At 32.2% G+C, this 22,324-nt stretch overlaps 1 protein-coding gene across 2 annotated transcripts in view; it reads right to left on the bottom strand.

The window, feature by feature from the left end:
• LOC105255912 (steroid receptor seven-up, isoforms B/C) overlaps positions 1 to 22,324 on the bottom strand; it is a 186,641-nt gene that overhangs the window by 149,131 nt on the left and 15,186 nt on the right. The gene's annotated exons all lie outside the window — the stretch shown is intronic.

Raw genomic sequence — 22,324 nt, 5'->3', positions numbered from 1 at the left:
AAGATTTTGTTTTTATTTATTTAAAAAATTTTAAATATTATCTCCTCGAATGTACATAATTTAAGGATGTTTTGTACCTATTTTCAAAAGAGAATTTAATGAATTTAATTGAAAATTTAATGAATTTAATTGAGAATTTAATGAAAATTGTACAAAATGTCCTTACATATGTTTAGAATCTTCAGTACAATTTTTAAATCGATTCACTAAAGCGTTCACAAGTTATAAGGATTTTAATTTGCACCGAATTAACATATATTATATAATTATATAATTATATAGCTTATAGTTATATAATTTATATAGCTTATAGTTATATAACTTATATAGTTAAATATAAAATTTATTTTAATTTAAGTATATAAAACTTATATGCTTAAATTAATTTATTGTTTTATATATACGCAACAATCTATAATCTTCTTAGAGGAATTTAATAATTTTAAATTTTAACGATATTATAATCATATTTGAATATAGTTGTCATCTCAAGAATATATAATAATAAATATATGTAATAAATATATAATAAATAATAAATATATAATAAATATATATAATATATAATAAATAATAAATATATAATAAATATATATAATATATAATAAATAATAAATATATATAATTATTTAATTCTACTTTAGGAAAATTATATAATTTTTGATTTAAAAATGTTATTTTCCTAACATTGTTTCCTTTCCATTCAAGAAAATTAAATCTTAAGGATGTTTTGTACCTATTTTTAAAATATTGAGAATTTAACGAAAATTGTACAGAATGTCCTTATATATGTTTAGAATCATCAGTACAATTTTTTTAAATCGATTCACTAAAGCGTTCACAAGTTATAAAGATTTTAATTTGCACCGAATTAACATGTGTTCTTATGGGAAATGTATAACCACGTCAAATGACAAAAACACATGGAAATAATATTCAGAATTTGTTTAAAATTTGCAAAAATTTAGATACGGAGGAATTATTTGGTCAAATAATATTATACAGGTATTAACTGGTTAAAAAGATATTAAATATAATTCAATGAAGTTAGCCATGTATCTGTCACAGGGCGAAATTCTCTGCCAAAAATTAATCATTTCGATTAACAAAATTCGGAATATTTAAGTAAAAACGCAATAAATATTAAAAAATATCAAAATATCTCTGCTAAAAAACATCTCTGCATTGTAGCTAAGATCAAATTCTAATATTCCACACAATTTCTTACTCAAAATACACCAAAATACACCAAAATACTCAAAATACACCAAAAGTTTTTGCTGGATTTGTACATACAAAACATCCTTAATCTTTTAATTTACAGGCCTTAAAGTCCTGTAAATTTATTAAATAAAATAAAAGAAAATTTAATTCTCTATAAAATATATTTCTTCAGCATCTTTTAAATTATGTAACGTTCCATCTTATTGAAATTCAACTATAAAAATATATTTCCCGCTGTAAAAATTCAGCAGTCAATTTAAATTTCAATACTCCAATACAACTTTCCCCATTAATGTCATGTATGATTAGTCACCTTGTGTGTTCAATCTTTTAAATAAAAATATCATCCATCTCCGCGACACAATAAGAGATTACTTTTCTACCAACGTTCATATTAATTCGCAATATTCACAGTGCAATCGTGGAAGGCGGAAGCTAGTACAATCGACAATCGATAAAGCATAAGCGATTAGCTACCACGTGCTGAAATCAAGATCTATCTAAATGCAGATAGTATGCAGATTCCTATTGATAGAACCTGTATGAGCAGCCATAAACGTGACGGTACTAGAGTGCTTATGGAATAACACGATAAGTTTCTCTTGTTATTGGATATCTCGCCGTACACACGTACTTACACATAAACGTACACGCGTTGGAACGACGAAGATTGCGTAGCGCGATCAGAAAAGCAAGGGGTGACTCGGACCGATGATACGTGATTACGCAAATTCTGTAACATGCACGTTGCAACGAGACCGATGCACCTTTAAGGTCAACGTAGGGAGCGCGGATCTAAGTTACGATGGATGCACGATCTGGCACAATAGCGGCCGTACGTACACACTCAATATATACGTAGATACGCGATGTTCCTTATGGGAGCGAGTCGAGTATCTCGAAAGTGCCGACGATCACGAAAATCCTATTAGTAGCCGTCCAGTCGAGAGAGATCGAGTATCCGGCGCTCTCTCTTCTTCGTCATCGGTGTCGACAAAGCGCGGGCTTTCGCCGTATTATTCCCGTTACCGCTCCACGGAATTTATGCGACTGCTGATTTCAATAACTTCAAGCCTCGCGAAATGCGCTGGCGAGAAAATTTCGCCTGGAAAATCCATCCCATGAAAGCTGCTCTCATCCAGAAAAATTCGATATTTATAGGAGAAATTTAATGTTTAAAATTTAAATCATTTAATGTCGTTTATAAATTAATTTGCAATTAATCTGAATAAATAATCACATTGATAGACAAATATATCTGAAGAATTTATCTTTAAAGAATTTATCGATTTTAGAGTTTTATTAATTTAATTAAATAATTTAATTTTAAATTTAATTAAATAATTTTATTTTATTTAAATACATAGATCGGATAAATTATGTTTAAAATTTAAATCATTTAATATCGTTTATAAATTAATTTGTAATTAATCTGAGTAAATAATCAGATTGATAGACAAATATATCTGAACAATTTATCTTTAAAGAATTTATCGATTTTAGAGTTAATTTTATTAATTTAATTAAATAATTTAATTTTAAATTTAATTAAATAATTTTATTTTATTTAAATACATAAATTAAAATAATTTTCTGTTCAAATGTAAAATATAATATTTACCTTTCTCTGACGTATTTATGCTCGACTATATTAATCCTTTTTCCCAATCTTCTATTTTTCATTCGGAAAAAAACTGTGAAAATAAACGCAATCAAATCGAACCGATAAAGTCGACTGCCCTTTGATTGGCGAACCATCGTGCTCGTAGCTTCTTAATGAGTGGTTAGCTTAATTGCGAGTGGTAATGGAGTGGTGGGTAATGGGCGATGAGAGAGAGGGGGTCCGATAAAGGGCCAGGGGTGATGACGTGGTGCGACACAATTCAATTTAATAAACAGCAAGTAATAATTCCACGTCGTAAAAGCACGTGGGACACGCACATGAGGCAGACCAGCGCCGGGCGGCGTGCGCACGATACCAGGGTTAAAAGGTGATCGAGCTGCGCGCGTTGGTTTTAATTAAAACGGACCCCGCGCCGGATAAAGCGCGCGCACCTGCGTGCGTGGTAACTCTAAAATCGAAGGTATCTCCACAGGAAGTGCTTAAATTAACAAGTTTACCTTAATAAGAGTGATAATAAACGTATAAAAGTGAGATAGCGAAAAGCGAATTTCCAGGTTTGATCAAAATCTTGCGTTAAAGGCACAAAGGAACGCTTACGAAATGCTTCCAGAGTTTCGAATAGCTAATTTAAAACGCTAATTCTTTCGGAGTATATAAAGGAAAAAATAGAGGAGATACTATGTATAATTATATGAAAACAATATTTCGTGTATTTTATCTCGTTGCCGAAGAAATTCCGAAGCTTGCTCCTCTCCCTTCTTGACATATACAGGGTGAGGAAAAAGTATGGAAACCCCTAAATTTTTCGAAAACTATGCATTTTAGAAACAAATGTTTCAGACAAAAGTTGTAAGGTTTCAAGTAATACATTACGTAGCAATATCAGTATAACCTTGAATAGCACCGTCAAAGTCACATAAAAATCACTTTGAATTTTTTAAATGGAATTGTAGCTTGTTTCAAGAGCTTTCCAAAACACTATAATAAAGTATTCTTTCAGTGAGTACTTTTCAAGTTATAAGGCTCGAAATAATTTCTTAATTTTACATAAACCATAAACAATAAAATATTTTTTCTTCAAAACTATGTTTTTTCTTTACACCAATTGATTCCTTCACTTATCTTATGCATAAAAGTATGAAGGTGAGATAATAAAAAAATGAATATTTTATTAAATATTTTATGGTTTAGAAAAAATTAAGAAATTATTTCAAGCCTCATAACTCGAAAAGTACTCAATGAAAAACCACTTTAATATAGTATTTTGGAAAGCTTTTGAAACAAGCTATAAGAATGTGTAATAAAAAATAGGGGATTCCATTTAAAAAATTCAAACTGATTTTTATGTGATCTTGACGATGCTGTTCAAGCTCATATTGATTACTTGAAACCCTGCAACTTTTGTCTGAAACATTTCTTTCTAAAATGTATAATTTTCGAAAAATTTAAAGGTTTCCATACTTTTTCCTCACCCTGTATATAATTCCTATCTCTCTTTCTCGCTTTCATAGTTTGACTAATGGCATTGCTCTTAAATGCCGATGTTAATAATTACGACACTATGGAGTTATTAGGTATACACTTGGCAGTTCCTTTATCGCAGTTTCACTTGAAATTATTTCAGTGAATGGCGATAAAATCCGCGCGGGGTGAAATTACGGCGATGCGGTGCAAAGAATTGCGGGCGTACTTCATAAGGATTACGTGTACCACCTCGCGAGAGAGGCTCGGCCTTAGGTATAGCCCGAAGTCGACTATCACGATCGATGGCACGACGTGTACACACAGATAAGTAGTTACCGTAGCTAAGTCGTCAATTTATATCGTAACAGGACGCCCGCTGCGCACGAACTTTCGAATCGAGATAAAGAGGTGGCTTCGCTCGCGCGATCTGTAAGTCATTCGCGGGCTCACTATATTTGACGCTCTCGTTCTCTCGTGCGCAAGATCCTGAGAAGGCATCCTCTATCTTGCCGTCAAGATAGAGGATGTGATATCGGTAACAACGTAAGAAAAGCGTGAGTCGTGCCGTGATCCGGGAATGAACTATTGAAAGTGTCTTTTAATGTGTTACATCGAGATGAAATTATTACTCTTTATTCATAATTATCCTTTATTATTATAACTATGAATATGTCGAAATTAAGAAATTTTATTAAAATATATTAAAATATATATTTTTTATCAATTATCTTAATAACTCTCATTATTGTGTATACAATGAGAAAAATCATTTGATTGTGCCCACAAGACATATGTGATTGAAGGCATTTTGGTTAAATTAAACGAAGAATTTCCAGTTATCATGATAGACTCGATTTTTATAATTAGAACGTTTAATAGATTTTACTATAAGAATTTGGTTAGTATTTTCTAGTTGAATCTATAAAATTTCTTGTTGCATTAACTTGCCATGAAATGTATATAAAGAACTAGTATTAACATTAAATCCAAAGTATATTTTTTTTCTCTTACGAGCAGTATTGCCAGAAAAAGCACGCTGGCTCTCTGATTGTGTGTGTTTGAGCTGCATCCTCTTTCTAAATCATTGTTTATCAGTTTAATTTCTAACAAACAGAATTTAAAATAATTTATTCAATAATCTGAATTGAATTTATGCATATTCAATAATCGTGTTGGAATTCAGAATATTAAACAGACTTTTGAAATTAGATGGAAAAAATTTTAGACGACATGGTGTTGATGAGTTTACTATTATTAATCAGAAAATTTGGTAAATTTAACAGGAAGAAATTAATCATATTCATCTGATAATTTCTAAAAGAATTCTGATTCGTCCATTTTCCAACAGACATACTGATTGAATCTATCAGAATTCTAATTAATGTGACCAGATTTTTCTCTCAGTATATAATTAGGCGTTAGATACAAAAATATAATCAATGAAATGTCACGATAAAAATTGTAATACATGTGGATGTATTTGAAATTACATTAAGGATGTTTTGTATGTACAATTCCAGCAAAAAGTAGCTGAAAATCAATATTGACGAATATATCCACTTTTGATGTATTTTGAGTATGAGAAATTGTGTGGAATATTAATTTGATCTTAGCTACAGAGATGTATTGTTTAATATTTATTGCGTTTTTAATGAAATATATCGAATTGTTAATCGAAATGAACCGAATTGTTAATCGAAATGATTAATTTTTGGCAGAGAATTTCGCCCTGTGACAGATACATGGCTAACTTCATTGAATTATATTTAATATCTTTTTAACTAGTTAGTACTTGTATAATATTATTTGACCAAATATTTCCTCTGTATCTAAACTTTTGCAAATTTTAAACAAATTCTGAATATGATTTCCATGTGTTTTTGTCATTTGATTCGACGTGGTTATACGTTTCCCATAAGAACACATGTTAAAATTATATCGATTTAAAATCGATTAAAAATTGTATTAATGATTCTAAACATATATAAGGACATTCTGTACAATTTTCATTAAATTCTCAATATTTTGAAAATAAATACAAAACATTCTTAAATAGAATTAAAAATTTCATATAATATCTATATATAATTTACTTATAAAATATTTTGTAACATTTAATATGTATCCTACAAAATTATGAATGTAATAAAAAAAATAAATTATTATTGACGTCCCATTATCACAATTATTACAATTAAAAATTTTTCTTTCTCTCTTTCCGCAAATAAGAATAAAAAAATAAACTCGCCAAAGAGAAATGGAAACCGATTCATGCAAAAAATCTACACGTCTTTAAAATCTTCAAGATCCTTAAGGATCCTTGGTATTCGACGTTATCGCTGCCGTTATCCCTGTCGTTGCCGACGTCGATGTCGCCGGTATCGGCAAAAAACGACCAAGAAGGCCAAGAAGGAGCGGGGGGGGGGGGGGGAAGAAAAAAAGACAGAAGGAGAGCCGGGTCGCCATAACTACAAATTGCATCGTTACACGCAAATTACGCGATTACTCTGTGCGAGCCAACCACGCAGTACATGTGAGCTCTGTGGTAGCGCGAGAGAAACGAGAGAAAGAGCAAGAAACACTGAGCGAATACAACGGAGATGAAGAGAAAAAAAGGAAGAGAGAGAGAGAGAGAGAGAGAGAGAGAGAGAGAGAGAGAGAGAGAGAGAGAGAGAGAGAGAGAGAGAGAGAGAGAGAAAGAGAGAAAGTAAGCTCTCGCGGAGCACACACAACTACCGTTTATACTTTCAGATTGCAGCTTGCACGCTCGCCGCGAGCTCAAATTGCTTGCGTCGTTGAATTTTCATTGCTCGGACTAGTCCGCGGTCGACACGACGCGTTCCGAGTGCCAACTCTTGGAGGGACAAATCCTCACTATTCGCACGGGCATCGATGAAAGAGCCTTAATCCATTCAGTCGGATGAATGTCATATGGTATCTCTCTCAATTGCGGATTAAAGTACTTGGGGAGCTTAAGACAGAAATCGCCCTCTTAGGTTTATTTAAAATGCACGGTGAAAAATATGAAATTTTAAGGATGCTTTATATAATACATATAGTATGTTATATATCTCAGAATATTGTTATATAACATGTGTTATATATTGCAGAGTGTTTACCTTTGGAACATCGCATACGCAATTTTGCGCCGACATACAATTTAACATAATTTAACTTTTTTTTCGCGATTTAATTCTAGATAATCGATTTTCAACAGCTATAACTTTTTTGTAACAGAACCCTTATGGAGCACTTTTGGTGAAAATAGAGGGTTTTGAGATTATTTAAATGGCAGTATTTAAAATTGTCGAAATATTCGATCGATTCCCTTAATTTAACGTTTCACTTGTGATGAAAGAGTAAGCGTTCACCGTATATTAACGTTACAAAAACAGTACTGTTGCTTATCCTGCAAGAAAGACGCCGCCTGGAGGGTCACCGAAGGCTTGATTGGCTTACTGTCGCGCCTAATGAGAAGTTGATTTAATTTTAATAGATTATTGCGTTACTCATAGTCGTGGTCACGATAATTACGTCGCAAAATCGTCCTCCTTATTAATCTGCGAATTCACAGCAATTGATCGATTCACATTTCATCGTAATATGCATCGATATTATCTTCAAAGTGCATAAAAATCTTCAGAGAAAATTAATAAAAGTATCGATGAATGTTTAGATGCAAAGAAAATTACGAAAAACTCGAATGTAAATGAGACAACAAATAGATTAAATCAACATATTTGTATATAATTTAATATTAAGGATGTTTTGTATCGATTTTCAAAATATTGAGAATTTAATGAAAATTGTACAGAATATCCTTACATATGCTTAGAATCTTCAGTACAATTTTTAAATCGATTCACTAAAGCGTTCACAAGTTATAAGGATTTTAATTTGCACCGAATTAACATGTGTTCTTAACCATGTCGATTCAAATGACAAAGTCACATGGAAATTATATTCAGAATTAGTTTAAAATTTGCAAAAGTTTAGATACAGAGGAAATATTTGGTCAAATAATATTGTACAAGTACTAACTGGTTAAAAAAATATTAAATATAATTCAATGAAATTAGACATGTATCTGTCACAAGCGAAATTCTTTGCCAAAAATTAATCATTTCGATTAACAAAATTTGGGATATTTCAGTAAAAACGTAATAAATATTAAAAAATACATCTCTGCACTGTAGCTAAGATCAAATTATAATATTCCACACAATTTTTTACTCAAAATACACCAAAAATGGATATATTCGTCAATATTGATTTTTAGCTACTTTTTGTTGGGATTGTACATACAAAATATCCTTGAGTGAATCACTATAATATACATAAAAATTTTGTTATATCTGTAAGAAAGATGGCAGTAGCAAAATAAATAAATATTATCTCCCTTAGTTGATTTTTCTTTTCTACTTATCAGCTTTTTAACTTTTTACTCTCAAGACATTATAATTATATTATTCTTCGAGTCAAATTAAACTCGAGTCCTTTTCAAATTTCATCTATACAGGAAGCTCGATAAATATTATTCCTCAGAAAATTGATCTTTCTTAAGATTAGAATATAATGTAATAAAATAAAAGAATGAAATATCACTTGATAAAATATACTAGACAGCTCTCGATGTTGCAGTCTCAATAAGAAGGAAGCGACTCATATGAGAGGATCGCGAGAAAATAACTATGCTCGCGAAGAGGCGAGTAAAAAGGATCCAAGAATGTGCGCGAGAGTCAGAAAAGAGAATCTGAGAATGGAATGTAGTGAAACACGTAGAAAGAGAGTGATGAGAGAATATTAACTCCCCTAGTTCCCTCTCATCTTCTCTTTAAATAAACGACGATATTTATTTCAACTTATTAATTGCAAAGTATGTAATGTTTAAAGCATCTATAAAAATCAAAATTAAACCGATACTAAAATTTCTAGCTTACCTTTAATAATCTCCTTCGCTAAAAGGGAGAGAAAAAGACGTTTATCATACATTTCTCGGAAATAAAAATGTTTCAATAAAATAATACGTGTTGATTTTCTCCGAATTTTTACTTGAAATATTTTGCTCTTTAATCTTGTAATAATTATTTCACTAATTTTTACTTTAAATATTTTGCTCTTTAATGTTGTATAATTATTTCACTTAAGCTAATGAATATTAGATACGGAAGATTGTTCACACGTTAAATTTCGCGAGGGTTTAATAAAGCTGCAATTTCCGAAAAAGATCTCTATCTACCTAATCACAGTCGTGCGAAGCGGGCATTATGGTTGTGCCAACAAACCACAAGTGTTTCGCGCACGTCTTTCTTGCAACAAGCGTTTCCGCTTGTCATTATTCGTACACGGTGTCGCTTAATAATCTCGAAAACGTCAACGTTTCAGAAAATCATCATTGATGGTCTCCTAAGCGATTTAATTAAAGATCCATCGGGCGATGAGTCACGTGAAAATTCACGACTTTTCCGAGAAAATTGCACGGCAAGATAATGTGGAGTCATTCGCGATGAGATATGAGTCGAACGTGATACGCGATTATGCTGAAGAGAATTGACTGATTGTGACTCATAATTGCATTGTCGCGATGCCGTGACTTGACAGAGTACTTTGGCACTTGTAGACTTTGAACATTGTGGATGCGATGAGTTTTAATTTGCCGATACGACGGAAACAGTATGAATGTAAATTTTGTTAAAAATCTATTGCTTAATGATGTATTGGAGATATTTTACAATCAATTAGATCCGTGAGAGCCGTGAATTTTTAATTTAACATTCTTAATAACATTCTACATCGTCATGAATTATTTCAAATTTTTTTACTTGCGCCTTTAAAAGTTATTAATTTTTGAATTTTGCGATTTTAACATAAGATCTTATGTAAACGTTCAAGAGACAGGTAATAAATTATTCACAAAGTATAAAAAAACAATAATAAAAATTTCATTTTGTAATATTCATCATGTAAAAATGTTCCTACAAAGTTTTAAAACGATTTACTTGCTCATTTTGAAATTATTATTAAAAAATGACTGTGATTATCGGTTTGACGCAATATTGATGATAAAACGTGACAACATTTTCTTGGAAATTAATACCTGTTTATATTAAAGAATACTTTGAAATATGATTTCGTGATTTTTAAAAAATTTTTGATCAATTAGAATTCGTATTCTGCCCAACTTTAATTTTTTGATACTTGGGATTAACTTTTGAGACAGACGGTCCGTCCAATACATCCTTAAATCACAAATATAGCATAATACTTTATGTTGCCATGTAATCTTTAATAAACAATCTTTTTTACTAATATTATATCTAAATTTTTATATTTAAATTAAATTTCTTAAAAAATTTACTAAAAAAAAGATTGTTAATTTTAATTATTTTAAAAAGTTTCCAATAATAATTTTCATAAGAAAAGAGTATGTATACAATATATGTGCGTACAATAATATATTTTTAGATATTTTAGGTTATAATTCAAGAAGCTTGATATAAATAAAATTATAAATAAAATTATAATAGTTTATACTATAGAAGTTATAAAGATGCTATAAATGGAAAATTTCATAAATGGTATTGCATTAAAATTTACATACAAAAGACAGAATATATAATGCGTGGTTTCTATAAATAATATGCATTTACAAACATTATCGTCTTAATATATCTATTATTTTCATAAAACCGCATGTGCTCTATTTTGCTGCCCGTACCGGTTTCTAACGTATTATGTAACCTTACGTATTAAGACGTGTTACATCAAAAAATTAAAAAAAAAATTTAAAAAAGTGAAAATGTGCGCGGAAATGATTCGTTATTATTTTATACCGAGTATTACGGTAAAATAATTAGTTATTTTCGCATTTTCTTCATAGTTGCTCTTCAATTAGACATACCAATTAAAATACAGGAATTTTTTCCAGAAATGTGTATCGTATGATTTTAGAAAAAAAATTGTGTTGCGCGTTTTGATCGAGCTTTAGTAAATAGAAATAATGATTGAACGAATCGCCATCGAGTTGATCAATTGGATAAAGACTCCATGTGTATGTTGGTGTAGTGTGATGCGATGTGTTCCACTTCATTTCGCGATTATCTTTTTATACAGGATGAGGCGTTAATCGCGCCGATACGAAAGCGCAGCTCGGGATCGATCGCGAGCGATCCTCGTTGGCGATGCTTGCGACGAGATGTGAGTCACGACGTTCGGTACGAGCGACTTTGTGGCGAATAATGACAGTAATTATAATAATAAGACCGACAAGAAGATATGCAAGAGGTGGTATTAAGGCCAAGGGATAACGATTGCGGACCACGCTCTTCTACATTATAACTGCTGCATCACGAGCTTCCCTTCATTACGATCTCGTTTCGCATGCTACATTCTTAATTATTTGTCCTTGGAAAATAGAAGATGATGGAACAAATTAACGAATGTTGACGCTAAAGTTAAAAAGACATCATTATGCGTGAGATATTTTAAGAAGTTTTCTAAAATTTAATTTAAAGTAGAGTAAATTACAAGTGAAAATATATATATTTTTGTGTCGCGTAAAAAAGAATTATATCTTTGTGAAATAAAAAGGAGAAAATATGATACTAAATAATTGTTATTAATATTTATATAAGATAATAAACTTGTTATTAATATTATAATTGTTATTAATATAACAATTATAGTATTAATAACAAGTTTATATGATAATAATTCTTATTAACATTTGTAATATTCGATAAAATCATCGAATATGCTTATTGAATGTCTTATTTAGTGAGATTTTTATAAGATCTTTTCTTCTTCTCCTCCCCTTCCTTATTACTAGTTCAAGCATTCAAAAATATGCAATCTTAATTTAAGCGAAAAGTGTTAATGGTAAAAAAATAAATTTACGACCAACTTAATATTTATAATTACCAAAAAAAAGAAGAGGAATGCTGAATTATTCAACGATATTCTAAATTAATAATTCTTAATAATTATTTGTCCTTGGAAAATAGAAAATGATAGAGCGAATTAACGAATATTGATGCGAAAGTTAAAAAGATATTATTATGCGTGAGATATTTTCTAAAATTTAATTTAAAGTAGAGTAAATTACAAGTGAAAATATATATATTTTTGTGTCGCGTAAAAAAGAATTATAGTTTTTTGAAATAAAAGGGAGAAAATATGATACTAAATAATTGTTATTAATATTTATATAAGATAATAAACTTGTTATTAATATTATAATTGTTATTAATTAATATTATAACTGTTATTATATAACAATTATAGTATTAATAACAAGTTTATATGATAATAATTGTTATTAATATTTATGCAAGATAATAATTGTCATTAATATTTGTAATATTAAATAAAGTCATCGAATATGTTTATTGAATGTCTTATTTAGTGAGATTCTTATAAGATATCTCTTCTTCTTCTCTTCCCCTTCCTTATTACTAATTCAAGCATTCAAAAATACGCAATCTTAATTTAAATGAAGAGTATTAATGGTAAAAAAATAAATTTACGACGAACTTAATATTTATAATTGCCAAAAAAAAAAAAAAAAAGAGGAATGCTGAATTATTCAACGATATTCTACAATAAATTAATAATTCATTAAGATGCATCATTCTCGTTTTATTCCGAATTCCTTCAATCTTTTACGACACTCGGATTTTTAACAACGAACGATCGATGAGAGTTACTCTAAGAAAAGAGCTGGCGCGCGATTCGGTCAGTAACATTTCGACTCGGTCGCGTAAAATTAACGACATTGTTATAATTAATTAGCCCGGCCAGCGGCGGTGTGCAAGCGCGTGGGGTTCGTTAGCGGGATAATTGGTCACAGAGGATGCGTTCAGGTAAGTCGCGCCTTAGTAATTCTATGCCCGGCGCGTACACACGTACGCACGCGTTGCCGTGTCCGACGTCCTGGCGATGTAAGACCTTGCGCTGCTTAAGAGCGTGCGGTGCATGCTCTTAGAAACAGACCGGAGCCTATATCCGATATACGGAACATTGCATCGTCGCCGGGCAAGAGGAAATAAATATAACTCGTCGTCTATCTCTTTTTCCCTGTAAACTTATTTCTCAAAAATAATCTCTCCAATTATAAAATAGATAAATATTACAAATAGTGTAATAATTATAATATACAGGGTAGACCAATACATAGGAATATCTCAGAAATACTGCATTAAATCGAAAAATGTTTCAGACAAAAGTTGTATGGCTTGAAGGGGGATATTAGATGGTGCCATTAATTTGACCTTGAAGAGTCACCTGAAGATCACGTGAAGGTCACTTCTAACTTTTTAAATGGGATACCCTATATATTTTTGCACATTCTTGTAGCTTGTCTCAAGAGCTTTCCAAAACATTATAATAAAGTATTTTTTTATTGAGTACTTTCTGAATTATGAGACTTGAAATCATTTCTTAATTTTACATAAACCGTAAAATATCTTGTAAAATATTCATTTTTCGATTATCCTACCTTAATACATTTATGCACAAAATAATGTGAGAAATCGATTAGTGTAAAGAAAAAACCTGGTTATTTTTGAGAAAAAATATGTAATTATTAATTGCAAATTACATATTTTTTCTCCGAAACAATTGTGTTTCTTTAGACCAATCGATTCCTCTCATTATTTTGTGCATAAATGTATTAATGTAAGATAATCGAAAAATGAATATTTTACAAGATATATTTTACGGTTTATGTAAAATAAAAAATTATTTCAAGCCTCATAACTCTCGAAAAATACTAAATGAAAAAATACTTTATTATAGTGTTTTGAAAAGCTTTCGAGATAAGCTACAAGAATATGCAAAAATATATAGGGTGTTTCATCTAAAAAATTGGAAGTGACCTTCACGTGACCTTTAGGTGACTTGTTAAGGTTAAATTAATTGCACCATCTTATGTCCCCCTTCAAGCCATACAACTTTTGTCTGAAATATTTTTCGATTTAATGCAGTTTCTGAGATATTCGTGTGTGTTGATTAAAATGGTCTACTCTGTATATCTTATAAAATTTTCAATATCTTATAAAATTTTTCAATAATTTTTCAATAACTATATTGTAATATTTTTACTTCGAATTTTTGTTTAAAATATATTTATAAATTCAGATGATATTTTCAGCTCTCGTTCAAATGTACCTTTATTCAATTTTTAGTCGAGAAAAAATTAGTCTCGCTTTTAAAAAATAAATTTTATTTGTTCTTTCTTGCTGTTCCTCCCTCTTTCTTTCTTCAGAGAGATAGCAATGTAGAAATAAAAAGTTTCATTCATCGAAGAGCCACAAGTATATTTATTCGCACGTTCTCCATCGCTGCTTTTACCTATGCCCTACATCCTCGAGATCGAAAATACATGTCGAGAGATGCTCTTTCAGGGAGATGAAACGTTGTTCTACGATATCGAGCAGCGCGCGTAGTTACCGATTAGAAAGTCCAACTCTCGTGATATGCTCGGTGTAAAATGGTGTTTAGCGGGCGTCTTAGCGAGATCAAACGGCACGTCGCGCCGTGATTCAGGCTCGCCTTGTGTTCCATAACGTTACCTCGATCGCGGAACGAATATCATACCGGTCCGTTTCACCATACGTAACGCCCCATAGCCGAGATAATCGTACTATGTGCGACGTGTCCTTATTTATTCTTGCATGATTATAAAATATCTGGGTAGAACCGTCTAGATGTCAAAGTCACCTGCATACGTTTCGATTTAATTTTTGTGCGTTTTTAATCGCTAATAATTAGCCTCGGTAAATGCTAGTCTTAGTGAATGTATAATTAAAAATGATTGAATCCTTTTAAATACCTTTTGAAATTTATTTTGGACACATTTGACATACATATTATATTAATGAGTTTTTTATAATTTTTATCGTTAAAATTATCGTTATAAAAATCATCGTAATAATCACATCAATCGAAACAAGCCGGAGGCCTATTCCGAAGACGCTCACCGCTTATTTCCGCGAAACATTCGCCGCGGAAACGCGACGCACGTTCCCCAGGTAGAAACGAGATTAATAAAGATTAGCAAAGTCGGAATAATATAGCATGATCTCGTTAGAACGATTAGCCCGCGGGGTCTTTCGAGACGTCTTTCTGGCTTCTTCCTTCCGCGCGTCGTTCTAGCGTAAGTCCTAAGTCCATAAGTAAGCGTAAGACTCGTTTAAGGCGCAAGAGAGCGAGAGACCCCGAAGAAGAGAGGAAGCCTCTCGCGGTTGTATCTCAGACCGCACAACCGGAATCAAATTCCACCCTGAAGGGAACAACTTTCGGCGTATTTGCAAATGCCGAACTCAAGAAAGGAGAGAAGATTAACATACTTTCTTAAGGATGTTTTATATGTACAATCCCAGCAAAAAGTAGCTGAAAATCAATTGACGAATATGTCCATTTTTGGTGAATTTTGAGTATGAGAAATTGTGTGGAATATTACAATTTAATCTTATCTACAGAGATGTATTTTTGAATATTTATTGTGTTTTTAATGAAATATACCGAATTTTGTTAATCGAAATGATTAACTTTTGGCAGAGAATTTCGCCTTGTGACAGAGATACATGGCTAACTTCATTGAATTATATTTAATATCTTCTTAACCAGTTAGTACTTGTATAATATTATTTGACCAAATATTTCCTCTGTATCTAAACTTTTACAAATTTTAAACTAATTCTGAATATTATTTCCATGTGTTTTTGTCATTTGAATCACATGTTAATTCGGTGCAAATTAAAATCCTTATAACTTATGAACGCTTTAGTGAATCGGTTTAAAAATTGTGCTGAAGATTCTAAACATATGTAAGAACATTCTGTACAATTTTCATTAAATTCTCAATATTATGAAAGTAGATACAAAACATCCTTAATACTTCATTATATATACATGTATTGTACGTATAAAAATACGATGTCATATTTTGTGTTTTATGAATAAATCATAAAAATGGAGTAAAAATTTTTATTTTTCATTTTAAATACTTGCTATTGGCTCTCTCTTAAATAAAATAGTATACTTTTTAGAATGAAAAATCTTCATATCTTTACATATATTTTTTCTTAAAATAGAAAGGTTCTATTAGGATCCTGGATATTATTTTACGTAAGAAATTAAAAAATATAGGATAATGCGGAAGCTTTTTTTTGTTAAATGAGAAACGATTTTCGCTTTCACTCGAAATAAAATTCGGCGATCGCAAAAACAGTTTCGTTAAATTGAGATTGGATCAAAAAACTCGCAGAAGCGAATATTGTAAAATGTACAATCTATTATATATAATAATAATTTATATAATAATAATCTATATAATAATAATCTATTATATATAATAGACAACGAAAGAATAAAATAACTTGAATTTTTTCCCGATGCGTCTTGAAATTGCATTTTATCGGATTATTCGTGATATCGAGTCAGATTCCTGGCAAATTTCCATGAGACAATTATTCTTAATCGCTTCTGGAAATGCGTTCTTGCTCATTTTATTCCACGTTCGTTATATTCGTCATTGTTCGTGTAATTATGCCGAAACAGATTGAGTCTGTAATTCGCTAGTGCGCAAGGATGTGCGAGGGGGGGTTTATTCGAATGTGAGTTAAGTAAAGAAGAAAAAAGCCGAAACGCATATAATACGCTTTCTACGATCGCCGTGCTCTTAGAGGTGTAACGTGACTCGTATAGAGAGTGGACTTCACTCCGCGACAAATAATATCCCTGTCTTAAACACCAGTTTACCCACGCCGCTCGTAATTACTATAATCAAAAGCACATGGACATTTTTAAGTAATGTTCGCGACGGTATATATATCCACGTGGAATTTGCTTGTCACGTCTCGACGTATTGTCCGAAATGCGAATAGTCCCACAAAGTATTATGGGAAAACTTACTAATTTTTATATATCAATATTTCATATTAAATTTTATATTAATTTTCTGTATTTTTTCAACTGTTACAAATGTATAATAATTAATCTTCATCTCAAAGAAAATATAAAGCCAATACAAAATATTGTATATAATAATTTAATTTTAATACATTTTAAATTATAAAATTATATCGTAAAAAATCTTTTTATTTTCTCTTTTTTATTGTATTAAATTTACATATAATTTTATAATGAAATTAAAAAAACAAAATTGTTATAATCCCTTCTCTTTTTCTTTCGTCTGACAAGCAAACAAAATAATATTATATTTAATTAAACGAGAACTTAATTCAATTAATAGTAAAAAACCATGTTTGTAAGAAACAATTAAATGTCAATTGCTTGTTTTAATTACGATTTTCACCGTGTCATGATTTGCATTCACATTGACACATTCCTTCAATGCTCTGATTCCCGCTCTTTTACCTCAAGAATAAATAATAATAAATATAATTAACTATGTGTGTGTATATACATATCCTCTGGGAACAGACGACATCGAATATTCCCCTGGTTCTTGTGGGATACAAGGTCGAACGCGCTCAAGGTCGTAAGAACGGTGTACCGCGGCTAAAAAATGTTCAATTGCATCCATCACCAAAATCGTGAAAATGCAGAAACATGTAGGTGTGCCTAAAGTCGATGTTCTCGAAAATAAGGAGGTGGTTCGTGGTTTGGATATAATCACAGGGTGCAACGTGGGCAGCGTGTGAAACAATGTTTCGCGTTGCCGCCACATGGAAGGAGAACGTACGAATTGAACCCGGGCCTATCCTGAATGCATCTTTCTAAACAAGGTTGCCCAAAACCCAAGACAAGACAATATTCGTAAAAATATTGTATTGGTATTGAAAATTTTCAAAAATTTAAATCTTGTCTTGGTCTTGAGTGAATATTGGTAGCAAAAATCTCGTCTTGTATTGTCTTGTCTCGATTTTATTAACAATTTTTTATTTAATATTAAAAAATTATTTAAATAATATTTAACATAATTTTTGTAATATAATTTGAAATAATTATTATTATTGTATTATATTTTAATTATAATTATTACTATGTAATCGATATAAATGTCGTCTATTTACATAAAAAAACATTTACTGTTTCATGGAAAACAGAAATTAATAACTATTTACAGGCTCCAAGGGAATGTGCAGATATAAATATTTTGGAGTGGTAAAAAAATCATGTTCATATTTATCCCACATTGTCAAAAAATGGCTCGAAACATTTTAAATTCAACTGCCTTGTCCGTGCCAGTAGAAAGACTTTTCTCAATAGGAACTCTGACTATGTCAAAAAATAGAACCAGATTACAAAGTAAATCTTTAAAAACACTAATGTGCATTAATTCCTGGGTGAAATGCTCTTTAATGTCTAAAATTTGCGAGTTTGATTTCTAATTTATAAAAATGTTATATTGTATTAATATTAAATGTTTTTAAATTTATTAATATAAATGTTTTTATTGAATAAAATTTTTTTAAATTCGTATATAGTGATTTTTTTTTCATTTACAAATATAAATATTTTAGTTTTTTTGTGAACGAATAATCTTGACAAGACTAATAATCTTGACAGTCTTAGTCTTGATATTGTCTTGACAACTAATTAAAAATCTTGTCTTGATCTTGAAATTCAAGACAAGATCAAGATTAAACCTATTCTAAACACATTAAGAAGATCTTATGCGAGTTGCCTTTATCAATATTTATATAATTTTAGAAAATTTAATTATGTAGTGGAGAGGCGGATTAATATAGAGCTAAAAAGATGCTCTATGCAATCTAATATTAATATTATAATCTGAATAATTCTTTATATATCGTGTGTGTTAAAAAAAACACCGCTGTATTAATTTAATTTTACGTATGCAAAAATTAACAAAAATTATATGAACTTTTGTAAGTAAATAAAATATAAAAAGTTGTATAATTATATAAAAAATTATACATTAAAACGGATATTTTGATAAGTACATATTCCAAAATTTTTCCTTAAAATATAAAAAATGTTAAACCTAACACATATCTAACGAAGACTCAATAGTTGATTTTAGAAGTGAATAATCAGCATTTCTGATCTACGAATTATCGTTCAGTTAATTAGATCCAACGTATCTAGTATGATCGATCTATCAAGCGCATTCCACAGATTTTAAGAACGTCGATCCAATCTCTTCCAAGGTCGCCTCGAACGAGTTTCAATCTTCGGAAAAAATAGAATCGGCCGAATTATTTGATAAGATACTCATCATCATTCTTTAATATACGATTCTTAAATATCATCTTAATTTCAAGGTCGGTGATCGATAGAATCCGAGGGTTGAACTCATATTCGCGGAAACGCAGGGTCGAATACCCGAACGACTATTGCGCAATAACCAGAGACAGAGAATCTTGTATGAGTCGTGCTACTTGGAATGGGAGGTTCCCGGATTCCTGTAATCGGCAGATTAATGTTCATCCCTCTCTCTCTCTCTCTCTCTCCCTCCCTTCCTCTCCCTTCGTTCGTCTGGAACACCTAATCTCATAGCGATAGCCGAGGATCTGTCCGAAGGGCGCACCGCGTATCGTTCGAATTGTTCGAGATCGCCGATGAACGGACGGTTTGATTTACAGCAGGTATACTTGGGCCTCTCTTGGCGCGCGATCCGAATGTCTGGCGTTTTACGAGGACGCTTCTGCGGAACTGGAGACCGGTAAAACCCTCCAAAGTCTGACGCACGCGTTTCGAACAAGTCGAACTGGTCGCGAAGCGTTAACGCCTCTGGTCGCGTCCGGGGCGTTGTTTCGGGCCAAGGCAAGATAATATCCGACGGGGCATTTAACGCGGTCGAAGGTGCCGGCAAAGGGTTCGGCATTCATCGGTCAGTTGACCGACGACCAGTTTTTCCGACCGCGAGGACAACGCCCGGGGTCTTTCCCAGGGTCTTGCTAGTGATGCTCCACGTAACCCTTCCAAGAAAGCCTCCTTAAAACACGTTGAGGAGAAAGATCGGATCAAGGGACGAGAGAGAAAGAGGGAATCGATAACACAGGCCTGCAAAAAAGGGGGTCGAAATTTCTTTTTAAGATGCAATAATGATTTTTGACGTAATTTTGTGCGCTGAATCCGAATCTGGCCGTCGAATTTGCGTAGCACGTCAGGTTTTTGAGTTATTTCTAATTGAATAGCCCAAAAATCGCTATTTTGCCCAATTTCATGAATTTATTGTGAGTAAACCAAATTTTTCGAAATATTTCTGTCAATGGCATCGTATAGTACTCACCTTCATCTTTCGAATCCACTTTCGATTACCACCGCACGATTTTTTTTCGCTCAGATATACAAGTCGGTCATGCATAGGGAATCTAATAAGCCATTCTAAATCAACCGTGTTACCTCTTTATTTCACTACGAATCAAAATTAGGATAAAAATATACATTTTTAAACCTTCTGTCACCTTTTGAAATTAAAAATGGCGCATCCAATATGGCGAATAGAATCACAATAAAAAAACATAAAATTTAAAAAAATTTATCAAAATGTGTAACAACTGTATTAGATATTTCTTTACAATACTTTTTTGGACCGAACCTGACATATGTCAGTCTTTTCAACTTTCAACATCATGGATCTACCATATTGATGTCTATATAAATTTTCTTTAACGTAAATTTTCTTACGTCATACTTATATATCTCAGCGAAGAAAAATCGTGCGGTAATCGAAAGTGGATTTGAAAGGCGAAAGTGAGTATTATACGATTCCATTGGCAGAAATATTTTAAAAAATTTGGTTTCCTCGCAATAAATTCACGAAATTGGCCAAAATAGCGATTTTTGAGGCATTCAATTACAAATTACTCAAAAACGTGACGTGTTACGCAAATTCGGCGGCCAGATTCAAATTCAGCTCACAAAATTACTATTGCATATTAAAAAGAAAAACCTCGCAGGCCTGTGTAATCGTCAATCGAGGACGAGGACGGGAATATAAAGGGAAAGATGCGAAAGGAAGATCGCCGACTCGAAGGGGTATCCGGTTTTGGAATCGGGCCGTTGTTGGGTCCCGTACCAGACCGGACCAGACGGTCCTCGCGGGATCATTAATCAAAATATTTACGCGCAGGGACGTGCGAGCGTCCGGAGAGTCGTCCCGACACTTCGTCTTATCGATTATCCGATGTCACGTCTCGTATGTATTTTCGGCGTTCAAAGGGTTCCATACGGGTGCCCTGGGTTAGTCCTGCTGCACGCAGGGAAGAAGAAAAGAGGAGGGGAGGGGAAAGGGAAAGAAAGCAGAAGAAAGGAGCCCGCCTTGTCGGATGATCTCGACGCCGAGAGAGCACATCACGATCATCTACTAGTAATTTATACACCTCACAGCGTGTAAACGTGCGTGCGTTTTTCGTGAGTCCCTCCGCGACTTGACGTCATGGTGGGCCTTCTCTTTCCTCCTCTGCCCCCTTCCTCCCTCGTGAACCTCGTCGTCATTTTCGATTCCACAACGAATATACCGTGACGCTCGCACCAGTGAGATTCCTCTCCGAATGCGGCTTTGCTCTCCGAACCTCGTAAAAGTCGTAATTTATCGCTGGTACAGCGTAATGACCCGGCCACCGCTTTAATTATAGCTCATTCCCATCATCCACGAAGGCGACCACCATGAGCATTTCGCTCGTGCGAGTCGAATAGTCCCTGTTTCCGTGTCAATTGATCGATGTCTCGTCGTTTTTGACATCTCACGATTTTTTAAAAACAGAGTAAATCAAGCTACACTAAGGGCCACTTGCACCAAACTCTGATTAACTAATCGTTGATTAAAGGGTTACCAACTTGAGAATATAATCCAGTGTGACCAATCGTTATACATTTTGTCGTGTAGCATTGTGTAGCATAAAAAAGAAAGATATTGCCAGAGGTACAATTGGTCACACTGGATTATGTTCTCAAGTTGGCAACCCTTTAATCAACGATTAAGTTAATCAGAGTTTGGTGCAAGTGACCCTAAGAGAAAAGTGTTTTGGTATTTACAACTTTAATTGCATAGTTAAATAATTATAGTTACAATTA

Source organism: Camponotus floridanus, unplaced genomic scaffold (genome assembly GCF_003227725.1).
Source record: "Camponotus floridanus strain SB8 unplaced genomic scaffold, Cflo_v7.5 scaffold63, whole genome shotgun sequence".
NCBI lineage: Eukaryota > Metazoa > Arthropoda > Insecta > Hymenoptera > Formicidae > Camponotus > Camponotus floridanus.
Note: the sequence above shows the minus strand (reverse complement) of the source record. Positions and strands in the feature narration are given on the sequence as shown.